The 19881-nt window shown below is 44.3% G+C and overlaps 1 protein-coding gene across 2 annotated transcripts in view; it reads left to right on the forward strand.

Moving 5' to 3' along the window:
* The first annotated feature begins 2155 nt into the window (after positions 1-2155).
* The window catches only part of gcgra (glucagon receptor a), a 51771-nt gene continuing 34045 nt past the window's right edge, over positions 2156-19881 (forward strand). The window contains exon 1 of one of the 2 annotated variants that reach the window (XM_042087049.1): positions 2156-2380. The gene's annotated coding sequence lies outside the window, so the exon portion shown is untranslated. Of the gene's footprint in view, positions 2381-3697; positions 3732-19881 lie in introns of those variants that run through there. The other variant, XM_042087050.1, reaches the window with a different exon arrangement.

Genomic DNA, 19881 nt, shown 5'->3' on the forward strand with positions numbered 1-19881 from the left:
CTAAAAGTGCTGCTCTGCTAACAGTGGCGTCCAGTTTGACTAGAGACACTTCATCACATTTTTTGTTTGTGCGAATCCATTTGTCAGTGTGGACATGAGGTGGAGGCCAAACAGATGGACATACTGGACAGACAAAAATGTGGTGGTCCAGACCTGACTGGACAAGCATGAAGAATCAGAAGCATATGGTTCCCTACAAAAAATGGTGTGAAAGTGCTCAGCAAACACATCTTGACGTGGCTTTAAATGCAACTAAGCACTAAGAATCGGCGACGTTTTACCTCTGTGAGAGTAACAGAGACAGCAGGGAGTGTTGCTTGGGTAAGAGTTGTAGGGAATACGTTGGGTGACTTCTCCTTAGAGTAAAAAACACTATCTAAACGGGCTCATCGAAGAAGACCTTGTATAAGATAGTACTTAGTCAGACAACAATGACAAACTATGGTGGTGACCGCTGAGCCACTTAGTCTGCTTATCTGCAGTGGTCTGGCCATTGAACCTCTCTGAAGGGCAAACTTCAAAAGTGAAAGGGAGAGTTTAATGGATTTTAGGGGAAAAGCTCAAACAACTTTTGAAGTTTTATTGAACCAAGGTCAACTGATGTTTGACAAAGCTGCATACAGCTTTAAGTCTAAAATATTATTTACGACGGCACAAAAGAACAATAACAAGACAAATAATAATAAAAAAAATGGTTGATCAGTTCTGTCTCTGTCATGTTCCTTCTTAACTTATCTAAACTTGCAGGTCATCCAGCTCATTTACCTCAAAATGTTACTGTATGATACCACACGTGAGGTGCACCCAGTCGCCCATGATCGTCAGCGATGCATGCCCACTAGATTTATTTCAGCTTGGCATTTCACTGGACCGAGGCACACGCACAATGTTTCATATGCTGTGTCTGTGGGCAAGTGTGGTGCACCCTGCCTGGGCCCAAGTCCCCACATGCCTATGGTCAGACGAGACCTGCTCACAGATGTCATTACTGTGCCAGTCTATGTCACAACAGCCCCCACCATGAAACCACAAGCACATGTCAGATTGGGGTCGAACCAGAGAGAAGGAGGGAGAGAGAGAGAGAGAGAGTGTGTGTTGGAGAACTGTTTTTATTTGGACAACAACAGGGCCGTGGGCCTATCTAAGACAGAGGTTAAAGAGTGTAAGGGATTACGGGCGCATGACCCTAATATGATGAAGGGTTGAAGGGTTTCTTTGTCGTTGTATCAATATCAAGTGCACTAAAGTGAGTGACACATGTGCATGGATGGTTTAATATGTACAAGACTGCCTGGAATTGATGATCATAGCCAACATGGCTGCTATGCAAATATTTCCCCCGCGGTAGGGGAAGGGGCCCAATTGATTTGTTTGGGTGCATAGACTCCTGTAGTGAATTACCCACTCAGGCTACACACATATAATTGCAGTGTTAGTCAGTCTGTGTCCAGTCTACCTCATGAAGTGGTGATTTGGCACTACAGTGACAAGGTCTCAAGGTCTCCGTTGTTGCTGGAGCAGTGTTCTGTGTGGTGCTTTGTTATCCTCAGATCAGACCTCTTCAAGCCAATCTTTCACATCATGTTTATACCTGCAACCTAATTAAAGCACTCTCAATGATGGTATTCATGGTAGACCTCCCATGCAGGCTAAACCAACCCCAGGCTAGCACAGAGATTCAGACCCAAAGCATCTTGTAAGATGTCCGGGTCTGGAATAATTCTTGGAGAAATGGATCAAGTTTTATGAGTGCAGGGACTAGTACACGGTCAGAATCAGTGTCTGAATCCCAACGGTGAGTCACAAGAGGTGAATGTAAAATCAACAACGGCAACAAAAAAGCCTATCACAGTGCCCACCGTGGGCTGTAATAAACTTTATGTTGCCTCTGGTAGTATTGAATTTATTTCCGTTTTATTCATAGATTATATATTTGGACTGATTATTTGAAATAAGCAAGAAACTGTATATCCCATTTATCAGCAAAGATAACGGCATATGAACAACAACATAAAAAGTATTTTGCATGCGCCTCCTGCACAACAGCAAACATTCCCGTCTGATAGTTGTTCAATCCCAATGTTGACGTCATGTACCCAAACAGACATTTCCCCTTTGCGCTCAGCGCGCACCACACCACAAGGCGCGTCCCACTGTCACAACTTATTCGTGCGCCTACTGCATGTCTGGTGCAGCAATTCTGGCCAGGAAGGAGACGCACATTTATTCATTTGTCCTTTAAATGTATTCTGTTCTTTCTATTTGGTATTGGATTACACGGTTTGAACTTCGAGGACACCATCAGCCACTCTCATGTCGTTCATCAGAAGATGAACGAAGTAGGGATTGAGGACTCAAGAACACCTTCAAGCCTTCCAAGGTATCGATCTTTGTCCGTTGTAAAAGTGTTTTTTAGTTGTATATTACGTTTGCTGTTTTTTCAAGGTTAGTAATGTGCAGTTCAAATAATCATAAGTGTCTAAATAAGAACATTGCTATGTGGGCTACAGGGTAACGGAGTGAAGAGTTTTCGGTACTGAAATAAAATCGTGGATCTGATAAATTGCATGTGTAGCGTAATTTGGTTCAGTTCAAATATGCAATCATAGCAAATAATCAACGATAGGGTGCATAATCTATTAAAATGCATCCTGACATGGTCCTGGCCCTTGTGGGACTTTATTAAACTGTAAATGATCAGACTTACTCCAATAGAAAAAAAATGTTGTTGAAATAGCCCTTTGCTACCCAAATCGAACTTAATGATATCACATGTTGTCTTTTAATTTAATAAAGTGCCCTGCCATGTTAGTTTTCATAATTTTGGCCAGTGCATTGGTAGAGTTAAGAGTTTTGTCTTATTTAATCTGAATTTTGTAAGTTTCTGAGTCTACTCGACACAGCAGCTTTGCGCCCTCGTCTTAATAATTTTGCTGTGTGAACAATGGTCAATTGTTAATGTATTTTTCATTACTGCAGCAGGCTATATCAGTAAGCATGCTATTCGTATCATTCTATGATAATGTCCGCGATACGAGGCATTTATATCCGAAAGACTCGCGCTGGTTCGCCGCGTATCGCGTAGCCTACATTGGTGAATTTGGTGTCCGCTTGCTCAGCAGTCTGAGGGCTGTGTATGGGGGAAGCAAATGTAAATATATGGACAATTCGTTTTACCGCGTAATATCCGTTAAACTAATTATAATTCATGGATTATTCCACTGTCAAGCCATTTGCCCGTCAACTTTCTTTTAACACTATTGTGAGTTATCACCTATATGCCTATAAGCAATGATTCCTCAAGAATTTTGAAGACCCTCCTAATTCATTGAAAGGTTTTACGTGCTCAGAAAAAAAACCTACGATGATTTGAGGAATGAAACAACAGGTGTGGCGAACCTCTGGCTTATGCACTTCATTTTATAGGCTATACCGACTTATTTGAACACTCTAAAGCACAAACATCCATATGGCACCGCGTCTATGTGATTATATGGGTATTTCACAGTCATTGGTGGAGGTGTCATTAACATAAACTGGACGGCCTTGTAGTTGGATCCCAGCAATATTCAAGGCAGCGCTGTCTTGAAGGCGTTAGGGTTAGGTATAAGCCTGGTAATACCCACAGGAACGTTTAGCAAATTTGGGATTTGCTTTGCAGGTCTGAGGCCATTGAAGCCCATTTCCAGTGTATCTAAAATACAAGATTGCTACAGTTCTGAAACAATTGGGTAAGAGTTTAATTTAAGTTTAATTTCACTGCTAGTTACGTCCCTGCTGGAAGTCATAAGTCAATGAACCTTTCCCAGACCCACTCTCAATTGAGAAGGGTCTGGTGTCATCGAGGCTAGTTAGGTATGGCAGCGCTGCCTTGAAGTCGGCAGTGGGGGCCCAAAAGACCATCAAGTCATCCCAGCGCCCTCTGAAATACTAAGGCTTACATTGTCTCCCTCGCGGTCCCTGTATATTATCATCAAACGGATTGTCTTGGCTCATGGCTCTATTCAGTATTATATGTACTGCAGGCTGTGGTCTAACTGTGGTATAGGACACACTGAAATTGTTTGTCACTGTCAGTCAGTTGCACACAACCATCTACCATCTCCATCATCAATTAAAAAAGCACTCCAAGGCATAATGGAATGAAAAACTCAGCAATATCAGTCAAAAGTTTAAATTTGTGGTTGAAGGTCATGTGTTATGGTATGGCTGTGAGGAGCTGTTGTTAACAATACACGAGAGGTTTGGAAACAGCCGTCCCAGCTCTGTGTATTTTGAATACCGAAGCTGGCAAGAATGTTTTGTTTTCAGAGTGGTTTGTTTGTCTGTTTTTTTTTTTTGTCAGCAGGATTACAGAAAAACATTTTTATAGAACTTGGTGTGGATGGGTCAAGGAAGAACCCAGGGCAGATTCATGAATTTAGGTTCCCTTTCGTTAGCATTACTAGATAGGGCATTTGCCTTGGCAGAAGTCTGCCCTTCTAGTTTCTAATGCTTTCAGCGTTCTGTCAGCGTTTGTGTGTCTGTCTGTTTTTCTCTCTCACTCTATCTCTCTCTCTTTATCTGCCCCCCAGCTTTGTTTTTACACACAAATGAACTTTTTGCACATCTGACCTGAAGGACAGGAGGCATTGTGCATATTCAGAGCTTATGTAATGGCAGTGCATATTTATAACTTAAACTTACTGCAAATCCAAGACAGTGAGTCTGCTTATTAGGGGCTGGATGATGTTCCTCCGGTTTGACACTTGAGACGGGGGATCGGGGCGGATTGCCTCTCAGGCAGCCCTCTCTCTCTCTTTGGAAGCTCTCTCAGGAAATCCTCCAGTGGGCTTGCTTCCCTCTCCTCCTTAGCACTATGAAGGGCATCATCACATATTATTTGCAGCTCTGCCAGTTTACTGTAAGCATAATTGCCTCGTCATACTTGTCTCCATGGAGACACACTCGGCACTGTGTTTAGTGGTACCAAGCAGGAGACAAGTCTACATTAAAGGAAAATTCCGGTATTTAGCACTTTGAGTCCCTTTTCTGGTTTGTTTTGGATGAACTAGAGTGGTGGACACCGAAATTTTGACGATTGGTCCTGTCTCGACTTTTCTGACTCGTTTCGAATTGCCTTTGACTACTTAGAGTGGCTGCCAACAGGCATGCTCAAACATGTCATAAAACAACCCTTAACGTTCGTTTTCAAAACTGTGCAAGTGGTGTTCGTTGATGTTCCAAAACAAGTAGAGTAGCGAAATACAGTTTCTGTCGTCTTTTATTTGGCATTTTGTAAAATCTCATTGATTTCTGTTGGAAGACTCATTGCACGTTGATATTATTGCGCCACCGTCTATGCTTCAGGCTCAAATATTGAGCGGAAGTTTATACGCGGTTGTGAGGTTGTGAAAAAATAGTTCCACAATAGCAAATAAGACGGCTGGAAATCATACATTGCGCCGATATATTTGATTTTAATAATCAACGAACACCACTAACCACTCGGTGAGTTGCACAGTTTTGAAAACGAACGTTAAGGGTTGTTTTAGGACATGTTTGAGCATGCCTGTTGGCAGCCACTCTGAGTAGTCAAAGGCGATCCAAAACGAGTCAGAAAAGTCGAGACAGGCCCAATCGTCAAAATTTCGGTGTCCACCACTCTAGTTCATCCAAAACAAACCAGAAAAGGGACTCAAAGTGCTAAATACCGGAATTTTCCTTTAAGTTCAGAGCCAACAGGGCTTTGGAGAGATGAAACTTAATGTGATGTCAAGCTACGGAGGCCACAGAATGCCCTGAATTTGGAGGTTATATCAAGTGCAAGGGTCAACTGATGCTGTGGATCCACAAACATTTAAGCATAAAGACAAGGCTAAAGGCTGTGTGCAGTCTTGTGCTGATTCATGTTACTGTTTCAGTGACATATCAGACTTTGAGGAACTCATTGGTGGTAAAATGTTGCCATCACGTTGAGGTTAGAAGTCAGCCATTAGCACCTCATCCTTACTTGAAAACATAAACAGTGTCTCTTCCTGGCCCATAAGCAAATTTGAAATACCCATATTACTCATGATGCACTAGGGCTGGTGAGGCACTTGCTTTAAACCCAGATGAGTAAGATAAGAACTAGAGACTTGTAGAGTAGACTAGAGACGTAGACTAGACTAGAGTAGAGTAGAGTAGAGTAGAGTAGACTAGAGTAGAGTAGAGTAGAGTAGACTAGAGTAGAGATGAGTAGAGTAGAGTAGAGTAGAGTAGAGATGAGTAGAGTAGAGTAGAGTAGAGTAGAGATGAGTAGAGTAGAGCAGACTAGAGACTTGTTGTTGTGGTAGATGGTAAGGAAAAGGAAAGGAATTCATGTTCAAAAACGATTATGAGATGGTTGGTCATGGTGTGTGATGTATATGATTAGGTGCAAACTCACAAGAACATCTTACATTTGTAATTGGAATTAAATTTGTAGTACATGCTTTTGTGCATATATAGCATGTGTATTATTAAAATAGTTTAATTTAATATGCTTCTAAAGTGTAAGTGGTTTTGTTATTCACTAAAGTGTAATGCCAGATTCATGTTACATTTCAAATCTCTGCTGCACACTTTTAGAACCATATCAGACATATCCAGTTATGTTAGGTTTCCATTTCCATTAAGGAGGTGACACTCGGAGAGCCAACACTCATGGTCTGTTTGCTTTCTCCTGCTCCAGTTTGCCAATCGGGGTTTTGTGCCAAAATAACCCATCTGGCAATAGATGCAGAAAGCCAGGGTGGAAGGGCTAATGCCGTGGATCACAGAGCGACGTGAATATTTGTTTCATTTTAGTGTCATATATTTTTATGCATACATAAAGTTATTTCCTTCACAATATAAATGCTATCTCAGTATAGCTTGACGACGACAATATTGTTTGTAGTGCAAAGTGCCGTATATCACTCCAACCCTCACAAGAGGCCTGTACCCCACTGGGATGAAGAACAGAGTGAGTGAGTGTAGGGTGGGGTTGAAGTTAGGGTAGGGTTGGACTGGTATCTCACACTGTTGCCAATAACACAGGGAGATGCAGCAAAGATGAAGGAGGACCTCCTTCTGTTGGCTACCAATGTATCCACCGGTACAGCCTCAAAAAGAGGGAGAGGGAGAGAGAGACAGAGAGAGGGAAAGAAAGTGAGCGGAGCGACAGGGCCTATATATAGCCCCAGTATCAATAGTCCTGCTACCCCTATCCCTAGTGCAGACATGCCATAGTGGCGATAAGGGAGAGATAGAGGGAGCCCATGCTTTTCCTTTTTTGCACTCTTCACTACTCTCTCTCTCTCTCTCTCTCTCTCTCTCTCTCTCTCTCTCTCTCTGCCTTAACACACACACGCATACACACACCCACACTCACGCATACACACACACACGCACACACACACACACAAACGTTGCATGCACGCGCACACCCACACACGTTGCATGCACACGCGCACACCCACACACACACACACACACACACACGTTGCATGCACGCGCACACCCACACACACTGGACAAGAATGCAATAAGTGTTACCCAGTGGAAGGGTACACCTGTGTGCAAGGAACATGACAGCTGTGCTGACTTGTTGTGACTGATAGGTTAATATGGTTTGGCACTGACGTGTTTCAGGCCAGTGTGCTAATCATGTTGGCTGATGCTGCTTTGATTGTAGTAAAGCGTGTGGGGTTCAGGTAAGGGTCAAGTAGCCTTCTGTTCACTTGTGTTCACATGTGCCAACTCTCCTTTTGAAGTACTACAGCTTGCACGTGAAGCCGCTATTTGGAGGTGTTTAGTGTGTTCTAGACGTCGTCCAATTGGCCGTGTGTGACTATAAAAAGCCTCTGACCGCTGGCGGTGGTAAATGGTGTATTCGATTTGCATCGACTCCTCCGCCTGAATCCACTTCCGTTCTCATGTCAATTCCATCCTGTGTTCTATGCATGTTGTGCTAACCAGATCAGAACCCAAGTTTATTAAATCTCTTTCAACTGTGTGTGTGTGTGTGTGTGTGTGTGTGTGTGTGTGTGTGTGTGTGTGTGTGTGTGTGTGTGTGTTAGTGTAAGAGCTTCCATAGTCCTTTGAGTGTATGATTGATGCTCACCTGCTCATTCAATAAAAGGCTTTTCAAATGGGTCATTTCATCCAGCAGTGAAATCACCTTACTGTACCTGTGTCTACAATCAGGGTCAGCAGGCTCTTATGCCACTAATGCAATAGCTTTCCGCTGTTTGCACTAAAAAATTAAAAGCTAAAAAATTAACTGTAGTCACTGTATTGCAAAAAATAAATAAAAAATAGAGCCAAAAATAGTGCAAAGATGAATAGTGGTGTTTGGATTGGTGGTTGTTAAATTCTGTTAAATTCTGTTACGATTTTTGAATTCAACTAAGCGAGCTCTTTCACCTAATATTGAGTACTGACAGCTATCATTTGCTTCTTTGTAAAATGCTCTCTTTGTTGTGTTTGTGTATGTGTGCATGTGCTTGTTTATCTTGTTTAAATACAACCCCATTTCCAAAAGTATAGGTAATGAATACCTTGTATCTTTACTTTTGAGATACTCTGAGATACTTTTTTTGACTTTTCCAGCCTTTTGTTGCCACTTACTTTGATGAGTTGCTGGCATAAAAATGAAAATGTCCGTATATTGTTCATAAGATAGCACATGAGATAGCACATAAGATAGCACATGAGATAGCACATGAGATAGCACATAAGATAGCACATGAGATAGTACATGAGATAGCACATAAGATTGTCTGTTTCAGCATTTGATATGTTGTCTATGTTCCTTTTGCAATATGGCTTTACTAATTGGTAGATTGTCACATTCTGTGATTATTCACATATACACAATGTCCCAACTGTTTTGGGAACAGCATTGTGCAAAACACAAATAAACAAACAAGTAAAAATAGAGTGCTGGTTGTACAAAGAAATAAAAGTTTGTTTAGTTGCACAAGGGCACAGACAACTTTGTTTGAGTAGCATATGTGCTTGTTTGATGTTTGAGGAGAACTGCCAGTTTCATGGCATTTGGGCACCAAACCACTGCAGCTGTGAACCCAGCGTGACATAATAACGCAGCTGACGTGACTGCAAGTCTGGTGTCTGCTCGCTCGGGCTGCAGGGCAATTGTTTCTGCTCCGGGGGGCAAGGAAGCGACGCACCCTTTCTGCCCCTGATGTTGGGGGAACTAAATTGGATACAGTGGGGAATGAAATGAAATAAAGTACCAGAGAGGCACGCAAGCTATTTGTGTCTGGTGAGGTTTGTGTGTGCTTGGATTAAGTGTGAGTCAATGAGGAGACAGAGAGAGAGAGAGAGAGAGAGAGAGAGAGGAAGAAAGGGAGAGAGAGATGGAAAGATGGTGAGAGAGAGCAGGGGGAAGATGCACACTGCACACGCATGCTGGGAATGGGAGCTCCTGATGAGGACACGAATGCTCACATGCAAGCCAGAGGGTTCTATCTCTCTGTCTTTCTCTCTTTCGTGCACTCTCTCTTTCTCCCTGTATCACTTCTTTTCTCACTTTATCTCTCTCTGTATTTATCTCTCTCTCCCGTACTCTCTCTCTCTGCTTTATCTCTCTCTTATGTTTTCTCCTGGCTTGTTTGTTGATCTCAGACCCTGTGTCTTCCTCTCTCTCTCTTTCTCCTTCTCTTTCTCTTGTGCTCTATCAGCATATCCATCCTCTCTTCAGTCTTTGCCCGCCCCTGGGTTTGCCCAGAGGTCAAAGAGCATCTGTCATCTTGCCTTCATGCCACAATGCCCCCTCTGACAGGACAGATTAACTGCATCAAGAGGAGAATACAAATAAAAAAAACATTTGATGATGAGATAAACAAAAGCATCCTCAAATTGTTTTGTGTCTCTCAGCCACTGTCCGTCCAGTCCTCTTGACCTGAGTCTGAACACCTGAAGAGCTCTGTTTGTTTGATACAGAGCACCCTCCTGTGTGATTCACAGTGCCTCCTTCCTTCAGAGTTGGAGTTTTTTGTTGTGTCACTTTAGCAAAAGTCACTGGTCACTTTAGATGAATGCCAAGCAGTTGCAACCTTTTACTCAATGTCACTTTCACTTGGTCACTTTAGATAAACACGAAGCAAATGCAGATGCCCTGAGTAGGACTTCCTGTGGTTGGTACTCATCAGCAGAAAGCAGGCCAGATTGAGGGCTTTTCATTGGGCTGGATCTCAATTGTTACAGCAGGTTGTCTAAGTGGAACATCTCATTGCCCAGCTATATATCCCCGCTCTTCAGTGAGCAGGTTTTGATTAAGGCAGGGATCACATTGACCAGTGGCAAGTTGCAGATTTCCTATATTGTTCACTATGGTTAGGCAGTAGAACAGTTGGAGCTAGTTTTGAACAAGCTGACTGTTGAAATTGGATCGCTGAGCGCAACACGAGTGGATTCAAATGTCAGTTTAGGCAATAGAAAATAGACTTTGATTAAGGTGGAGGACAATTCCCTTTGAGAACAAGACTGGGTAAAAAGTGTCTCTGAGGTATACAGTAGATTGAGGTATACATACTGTACATGGATATAAAGTAAACCAATGGACTAACTATGGGTGGATGGAATAGGAGAGGGGGATTCTGGGAATAAATGTCAAATCTAAAGGATTGATTTGCTTTCATTAAGAGCCCTCTAGAGTGTGGTCCCTTTAACTCTCTTGTTTTCATTTATTAGGTCTTCAGCGATTAAGAGGAAAATTAGGTGGCCATGTTGTACTATGAGAACTGGTAAAAGTGGAAGTATTGAGTCTCTCTTCCTTTCTCTCTCTTTCTAACATGCACACAGGCGCACATACAAACACACACACACACACTCTCTCTCTCACACACACACAGCATCCATTTATCTGGAAATAATGTGTGTTACAGTAGGAATGCACAGTAGAAGCCCATGTTTAATTATTTTGATCACCCCCATTAGTTGATGTTAAATGACCTGATATTACCCTGAAACTAAAGACCTGAACTAGTCTTTGAACACCAAAAAAATCACCAATCAACCCTTTCATTTATGTCAACAAGGCATTACAGGATGTAGGGTGATCTGACATTTGATTTTTCTTGGGCCTGTCCTCATTAGATGCCTAAAATAGAAATCTAGTGGCTAGTTGGGATTTATCAGATTCCTCCAATCCCATAAACCCTAGGCAGGATTTTGTCCTTTTTTGGGTTACACTGACTGATAACACAATGTAAAACCTACGTACTGTATGGGTTTATTTCATGTATTATCAGTGGATATTTGTGCTTATAGGGATAACCATAAGTTGGTTAATAACTTGGTAGGGAGCAAACAATTTAGGTGACTTTACAGCAGTAAAGATGAAAGACAAAGAGGTTTTTGGAGCCTTTGAAGAAAACCAGACCTGATAGAGAAACATAGAAGAATTTCTGGTGGAAATCTAAATGTCTCTACATTCAGTTGATGATATCCCCAGGGCACTGTCTGGTGGAGCAAACGCCTGTCTTCATGAATCCATCAAAGTGACTGATAGACTGATAGACATGCTTATTAAAATCTCAGTAAGTGTTCTGTATCTGTAGTGCACCCACAGCAATTAACATAACTCAACTCTTTGTCAGATAGCAGTTAATGACCTGATCTTGTACATATATAGATATACTTTTGACTTGTCTTGTGACTTTGAGGTATAACTTTTTAACACAGATTGTTATGGTTTGTGTTTTGTGAAGGCATGATACAGTGATGTTACAAGAAAAAGTGATCCTCTATTTGTAATTCAACTCGTTGTAGTAGGTAGAAGGAGGAATATCTTTTCATCCCTTTACTTATTGACTGTGTGTGTGTGTGTGTGGTCTGTCTATTGTCGCAGTCATTTTAGAGATGGCTAGGTCATGGCCTGCCATCAACAAGCCTTACTTTCCTCCAAATCTATAGTGTAGCGTCACTAAGTGCAAAAGCCTTTTCTCTTGAAACGTTCTCTCCTCTCAGCAATTGCATTGAGATCGCCTTCACATATAAGGGTACATTGCGTAAAACACGTTTGGCAAGGAATAAATGCATTATAATCGGATTCCATGTTTGGCTTTTGTGTGATGCCGTTTACATTATTAGATTTGAAATCTCATAAATGCCTCTTTAAACCAATAACAGGTAACAGCTTATTTCATAAATCCACTCTAAGTAAAAGGCTTATTGTTCTCTCCAGGCCACCATTAAGCTTGTCCCCCCTGGCACCTGACCAACATGCCCTGCTACCAACTGTGTTAATCTTAATCTCTGAAAAGAGCTTGCTAGCGCCACACCGGATTCGGCCAAGTGGACTTTAGAGTACTAGCCCCCACTGTATTTATATTCAGACACTAGACCATCAGCCATTAGCCCTGCAGACAGTAATTGCATCAGGCATACTGCAAGTAAATTAGCTTATAGCTTTAAATGTGAATGGGGGTTCGGACGGAGAGGAGTGAAAAAACATGACCATGTGCATTCTGCATGGGCTCAGGGGATTGTCTCTCGAAGCAGTGGCCGTGGAGTCAATTGAGTTTCCATGTGTGACACGGGAGGCGAGCGACAAATTGGGGGAGGAGGTGGGGGGGGAGACAGCTTGTCTGCTTGCGTCAGAGATGGGTGATGATATCAGTCCATTTGTGGCCTGCTTGGGGTCACTCAGTCACCCACAGGCCGAACACCAGGGTTGCGCAAAACGGCAGGGAAGCCGACTCACGCTCCTCCTGACACTGGACCTCCTGCAATCACAGTGCAGCAACAGCAACAGTGAGGGAGTAAGCCAGTGCAACACACATATCCACACACACACACACACACACACACACACACACATCCCCACATCCACACACACACACACACACACACACACACACACACACAGGCGGGAGTAAGCCAGTGCAAGTGTCACTGGGCTTTATATCGCGCCCTCCAGAGAGGCCGACCCAAAAATAACTGAACTGGCAAAAACACGATGGCGTGGGGAGCGAAGGGTGGTGGTGGGAACAGAGGTGTGTGCACACGGAGGGGAAATGAAAAACATTGCTCGGCCTAAACAGAACGCAGTGCATTAGCGGCACGGAACTCTGTGATCCGCTGTCTGGACTTATGTGCCCCCGCACCCTCCCATAAGAAATAAGAGTGCTGCTCCTGACCGTACATCTTGAAGGAGAGAGGTGTAAAGAAGTGATACAGCCATGTCTTTTCTTTCTCTCTCTCTCTCTCTCTCTCTCTCTCTCTCTCTCTCGCTCCATTCATTTTCTTACTCTTTTAGCCAGGAATGAATGTGCTGTGTGCTGTCCTGGGTTCTGCTTCTTAGTTGTGCTTGGCTCAACTATTAATAATAATGATAACAAGTAGTTATTCATTTGATCATTTTTACATTCATGTATTAGTACTGTAGCTACAGTATACATTATTACTATACAAGTATTCAAATATCCTCTACTTACTATTACAAAGTCTCTACCCTGCTTTCTGTCGGGTCAGTGCTCTTTCCATACAGTGAACTGTTTTTTTTTCATACCAGTGTGTCATGTCTTTTATATATATATATTTATATATATATATTGGGTCTGCCATGTGGCCAAAGCCCCTGGGCTTACAGTGAAGGGAATGTCTCTCTGCTGGGATTCTCCAGCCTCCACGCTCGGTGCTGTCTCCACTGTGTGTGTGTGTGTGTGTGTGTGTGTGTGTCGGGCGGGGGGGTGGGGGGTTGCTGGGGGTAAACAGATGCTGCCCTGCTTCTGTTTGGCTTCTGAATGTCAATCCTAACACAACACCAGCGGTTCACGCTATACCAGTATCCACACACAGATGTGAAAGGCTAAGTCTTACCTAAGGATATCTCTTATTTCTTCGAATGTGTCTGTGTGTGTGTGTGTGTGTGTGTGTGTGCTGTGGATGTGAGGGTGCACTAATAAAGCATTGACTGAGAATAAGGAGTGAGAGAGAGAGAGAGAGAGAGAAACAGAGAAATACAGTAACCCTGACTGTGTTTGGGTCTGATGATTCAGGTGGTGACATGAGTGATCTCTGACTTCAGAGTTCCCCTTTTGCCCCCTGGGTGTGAAACCCGCCCAGGATTTGGCGTAAACCGCCTGGGATTGGGAGCGGGATCACATCGGCCCCAGTCATGAGGGATCAGCGGTCCCCTCCCCACTCCTCTCCTCTCCTCTCCTGTCCACTGCTGCCTACCTGCCTCTTCTCCTGCCTGATGTTTGATGCTCTTATCCCCCTGCAAGCCCAGCTTTATTGCCCTCCACCTCATGGACCAACGTATCTGCGTGGGCTTAGAGGAGACTTTTTCTGAGTAGATTGCTTGGTGACAGAAAGTGTGTGGGGAGCTTGGCTGGGGTTTGGCGTGTTTATGAAGTGGTGAGCCACTGAGATGTGTCTGATGGGGAGGAGTGCTCTTCCTCCTCTGCTCTCTCACTACGTCTCCGTTTCTGTCTCCATGACGGTGTGGGACTGACTAGGTGTGTGAGTGTGTGTGTCTGTCTGAATATGATATGTGTGTGTTTGTGTGTGTCTGTCTGTCTGTTTGTGTGCGTGTGTGTGTGTCTTTATATGTATGTGTCTGTCTGATTGTGTGTGTGTGTAGGAGAGAGAAAGTGTGTGTGTGTGTGTGTGTGGTGTCTCTGTGTGTTTGCACAAGATGCGTGTGTGTGTGTGTATGAGTGTGTGTTTGTGTTTAGCCCAGGCTGCATGCTGCAGCTCGTGTCTTGGCTAATTAGTTCAGCCCCAAAACAAACAGAGCCTTCCAGACTCTTTCACTCGAGACTTCTTTGCCTCATGCATGATCACTCCGCGCTTCCTCTTAGTAAGGAGGACACACACTCCTGCTCTCTCTCTCTCTCTCTTTTAATCTCTCTTTCTGTCTTTTCTCATTTGATTCATAACCATGCTCACCTCAGCTTATCTGCAGTCCAGCTGCCCGATGTGACTCTTATAATACTTTAATGTCAGTGTGTAGCTGCTCCCAAACGTATTCTTCCGGTCAGATTAAAACGTACGCTTCAACTGATGTTTGTCGTTTTTTTTATTGCATTTCTTCGCAACTTAAGCTCACTCAATCACCATCAAAACACCGTTAAACACCGTGAAAAACTGAAATAAAATACATAATACATTCTCACAAGAGCATATTGTACATATGTATGTTCTTAAGAGTCCATGAGTAAACATTCATCTTGCTCACGTATTAAACTAGTATTAATGACCTTAGAAAACATTGCACTATTATATTACAATACACTCATAAAACAACATCACAAACAAACATACCGTGTGCGCCTTCTGACCAGAAATGTAGGAGTTGCTCTCACAATAACTGTTTACTCTTCCACTCTTTCTCTGGCACACCTAACTCTGTGTGCAGCGTAACACCAAAAGGACTTCATGCTCATTTTGCACTGCTATTAGTTAGGCTGATCACATGCAGCTAACTAGTTTGACCTGTAGGTGCCACTATTTTGCAACCCTTGTAAACAAAACTCACATAGGCAAATTATTATTAATATTTACATTACATTATTGTAAAAACAAATAACATAACAAACAAGTATTTTAAAGAGTTTAAGAAAGAAAAAGACATGTGTTCTCAGCGACAGCTACACAGTGAAACCCCAGACAGCTCACCGGAGGACCGCTGTACCTCTCCCGGGTATCTCTCTCTCCATCTCGTTTTCCCTCTCCATCTGTCTACCTACTGTATGTGTCCAGCCAGAGAATGTCTAATTAGGGGAGAACCTTCACTCTCGGAACTCTTCCGGTGTGGTACTGCATCTAGGGGCGCTCGCGGGCGAGTCCAGAATGAATGGAGGTCTACGGAGCTGTACCCCTCAAAATCCACTTTTCTCGGGATATAATTTTTTTTCAAGTAATTTGAATATTGTATTCGAAAGGGGAGGCAAAGACAATACACTTGGTTGAGTATTATATTTTTTAAAGACACTTAATTGTTCTAAAAAGCCTTTCAAACGTGTCAATGACGTCATTCATTAGCATGATCATAGCATAGCATAGCATCAATGCTAGCGTGTTATGGGCAACAACGACACAACCTGTAAGAAAACGAAAGGACATGACTCCCGGATTATTTCACTTTTGATTGATAATCCATATCCATTTTGCGAAAAATAAAATCAAATCTGAGGGTTTCAGTTGTTAAATAGGTGAAAACAATAAATGTAGCCATGTAGTTCCATAGGACCCCATGTATTTTGGACTCGCCCGCAATCGCCATCTAGGTGAACTCTGGTGAACTGCAGCCAAATTCGGTTTGTATGGGATTAATATAGAGTGGGGAGGCTCTCCGTAGACGGGCTCTGGTCCAGCTATCTGGCTCTCTCATGCACATTATTATATTCTCTCACAGATATGCTTTGCATCATAAAGCAGTCTGAACACTAAGGGTGACCACAGAGGCGTGATTAAATGTTGCAGCATTGAGCTTTTTATGAGTGTGGTGGCTGGTTGAGTTGATGAATTTGCTAGATAAGCTTGGCTGAAGACTCATTCATTTTCCTCCCAGCTGGGCGCGAGGGACAGAGGGCAACTGCACGACTCCGTCAGCTTCCTGTCTGAACGTTACCAGCACGTGACTCCACTTTCATCACTGGTTCTACCCCTAATACTGGTGGGAGCACCCCCCCCCCCTTAAGTTGGGCCTAATGCGTGGGTTGCTATGGCTATGAGCATCTGGGTGGTCATAAGTGTGTGTGTGTGTGTGTTGGCCTAAGTAGGAGACAAGGGGATAACAGACTGATAGTCAGACAGCAGAGCGGGCAGGAGGCGTCGGCAGGGGGGGGTCTATGTGAGGAGCAGATAAAGAAAGTCCATGTGCATTACTCCAAGGGAGAAATACGAAGATAAGGCTGAGTGTTAACAGAAGGCACACGAGAAGAATGTGGGTGGTACGGGTGTCAAAACCAGGCCTGTAAGAGAGACAAATGGCCTCAATCCATTTATGTGAGAGGCTCTCAACAGACAGTAATGCGTGGCCGTCTGCGCAGTGCACCAAGAAACCGCTCTTTGTTTGTAATCTAAGTGACTTCTCCGGAAGCTTCTTCAGCTGTGCCGCTGCGCACAGTGCAGCTCTGGATCCGACCCAGCTGGTGCTCTTTCGACTGCCCTGGGCAACACAGACGGAAGGATGGATAGATGTACAGTAAGAGCACCAGTCAGCGACATCCTCCTCACTCCACCACACACCACCCCTCTGTAACACGTACACACACACACACACACACACACACACACACACACACACACTCCTGAACAGAAGGATGTATAAGAGAAGTTGGATGCAGGAGCATCAACATATTCTCCACCCTCATCCCTCCACCTCCCTGGTCCCTGGTTCTTCCATTCCTGGTTCTCCTCTCTCTGGTTCCACTTCCCTGGTTCTTCCATCCTCGGTTCTCCCCCCCGGTCCCCTCCCTGGTTCTCCACTCCCCGGTCCCCTCCCTGGTTCTCCACTCCCCAGTTCTCTCCCTGGTTCCTCCATCTCTGGTTTCCACCTCCCTGGTTCTCCCTGGTGCTGGTTGAGCTACTGGAGGAGCCCAGCAGTGGTTCCTGCTGTTGCCCAGGCCATCCATATTTCATGAGGGTTCATGAAAAGACAGCGCTGGATGCTGAGCACTGGAGCGTGGCGTGTCTGAGCAGCCATCCGGGAGCTGGAGACCCTGCTGCCCTCCATCCGCCACCACTACGCTGCCCCACCCCACCCCACCGCCACATCCACCACTCCAACCAGCCTGTAAACCAGAGAGGTGGAGAGAGTGGATGGAGGAAGAGGAGGAAGGGAGGATTGAAAAGAAAGATGGAGTATGTGTGTGTGTGTGTGTGTGACTGTGTGTGTGTGTGTTTGTGTGTGTGTGTGTGACTGTGTGCGTGTGTGTGTGTGTGACTGTGTGTGGATGTGTGTGTGTGTGTGCACACGCTATATTAATGTGGGAGGGAGAGAAAGAACAAGCTCAAGAAAGCCAAAAGTGTTGAACGTCAGAAGGGAGGAACCGAGAAAAGAGAGGAAGCAGGAGAAGTGGATGAAACAGGGATAGAGGGAGGGAGCTAAACGTGTTAAATAGGAAGGAGGATCAAAGAAGAAAGAGGAAGAGACAGAAGTAAAGATGGAGAGAGAAATACAAGAAAGGGTAGAGAGGAGGGAGGGAATAAAAAAGTGTCTGTAAGTGCCTATAAGTGTTTGCATATAGAAGATTTATCGCTGAGTGTTTGTGCAGTGCTCTTGTGTCCTCCCAGAGGCAATATCCTCATATATCAGTGCTGACCTGTCACACACACACACACACACACACCCTCTCACGCAGACATACACATACCCACTCTCTCTCTCTCACACACACACACACTCACACAGACATACACACACCCACTCTCTCTCTCTCACACACACATACACTCACACGCACATTGCTGCCATCTGTCTCTCTCCCAGCTTGAGGCCTCCGGCGAAATACCTCAGTGGCATCTATGAATTATTTCTATCACTGTTAATGGCAGCTATCATAACTGTTACGGGTGGAGTGGCGTGGTTTTCTCTGGCTGGCGTAATGGCTGCGTGCCCTCCTTCCCCATGTTTACCAGGCTCTCTGACCCGCTATTTTGCCTCGTCTGCTGTTTCGTGGGCATGTGAAAAGAGAAAGCGGCTTTCTGCAGCTTTCTGTTCAAACACCTCAAGCCTTTTGTGTTTTCGGGGTCGTAGTTGATGCCCCCTCTGCAGTTTGTCCGCGTTCTCCCAAATGGCATTGCTGCCGAAGCAGCTGTTTACTTACTCCATCTTCATCACCACCCATCCCTCCGCCCCCACCCACTGCTCCGGGTGATCTGTACCCATGTTGGGAGGTGGTATGTAGGCTCGCTGAGGTGTGGGCTGGCCCCTGATGCGCTCCTGCGGTTGCTCAAACGCCCGCCTGATAGATGCCAGGAGATGGTCTTGAGACGGAGAGTAGGGATTAGGCTGGCATTCGCTTTGAATACAAACACGAGTGAGCGATGATCTACTCTTTGTCTTTCGTCCAACCTGCTTCTCTCCATTGTATGCCTTTCTCTTCTATCTCTTTCATCTCTTCTCTCTCTTCTTCATCTCTTGGTCCCATCTTTCTCTTTTTCTCTTGCTTTTTTAGTGTGTACACTCACTCTCCCTCTTTACCTGTTTATCTATTTATCTACCTCTCATCCTTTATGTGTGTGTGTGTTTGTATGTGCCTCCCTCCCTCTCCTCCTCTCTCATTGCTTCTCTCAGCTCATCACGCAACATTTGACACATGCGATGCGATGCAAGTACTATAAAGAAAGGAAACATACATTATTTACCCTCTTCCTGAGATCACGGCTGAGGCATGCCACTCTTAATCATTCTGACATTTCGTGTCACTGAGCTATTTTTTGGGGTTTTTTGCCCACTGTGCACATGGCTGGACACTGCTCCGTCCACCAGTCAGGGCAGCATGCCAGCTGAGATGGCCTCTCCTCACGCTGGAACCAGTGCCCACTCGGTTAGTTCACATGGCGCTGGCGCTTCACATGGCGCATGTGTGGGTATGTGTGTGTGTGGTGTGTGTGTGTGTGGGGGGGGGGGGTATGTGTGTGTGTGGTGTGTGTGTGTGTGGGTATATGTGTGTGTGTGTGTGTGTGTGTGTGTGTGTGAATGTGTGTGTGTGTGCGCGTGGGCCTCTCCTCACGCTGGAACCAGTGCCCACTTGGGTAGTTCACATGGGACTCAACACTCGCTCTCGTTGGCTTCTTTTCCTACTGCATTCCATGGTGGGATTAGATGGTGTAATCTGCATTCCATGGTGGAATTACTCTAAGTAGTTTAGGAAAAGCCTAATTTATGTTAGGATGTAAGTTTACAGTTTTTTT

Source organism: Alosa sapidissima, chromosome 3 (genome assembly GCF_018492685.1).
Source record: "Alosa sapidissima isolate fAloSap1 chromosome 3, fAloSap1.pri, whole genome shotgun sequence".
In the NCBI taxonomy this organism is placed as follows: domain Eukaryota; kingdom Metazoa; phylum Chordata; class Actinopteri; order Clupeiformes; family Clupeidae; genus Alosa; species Alosa sapidissima.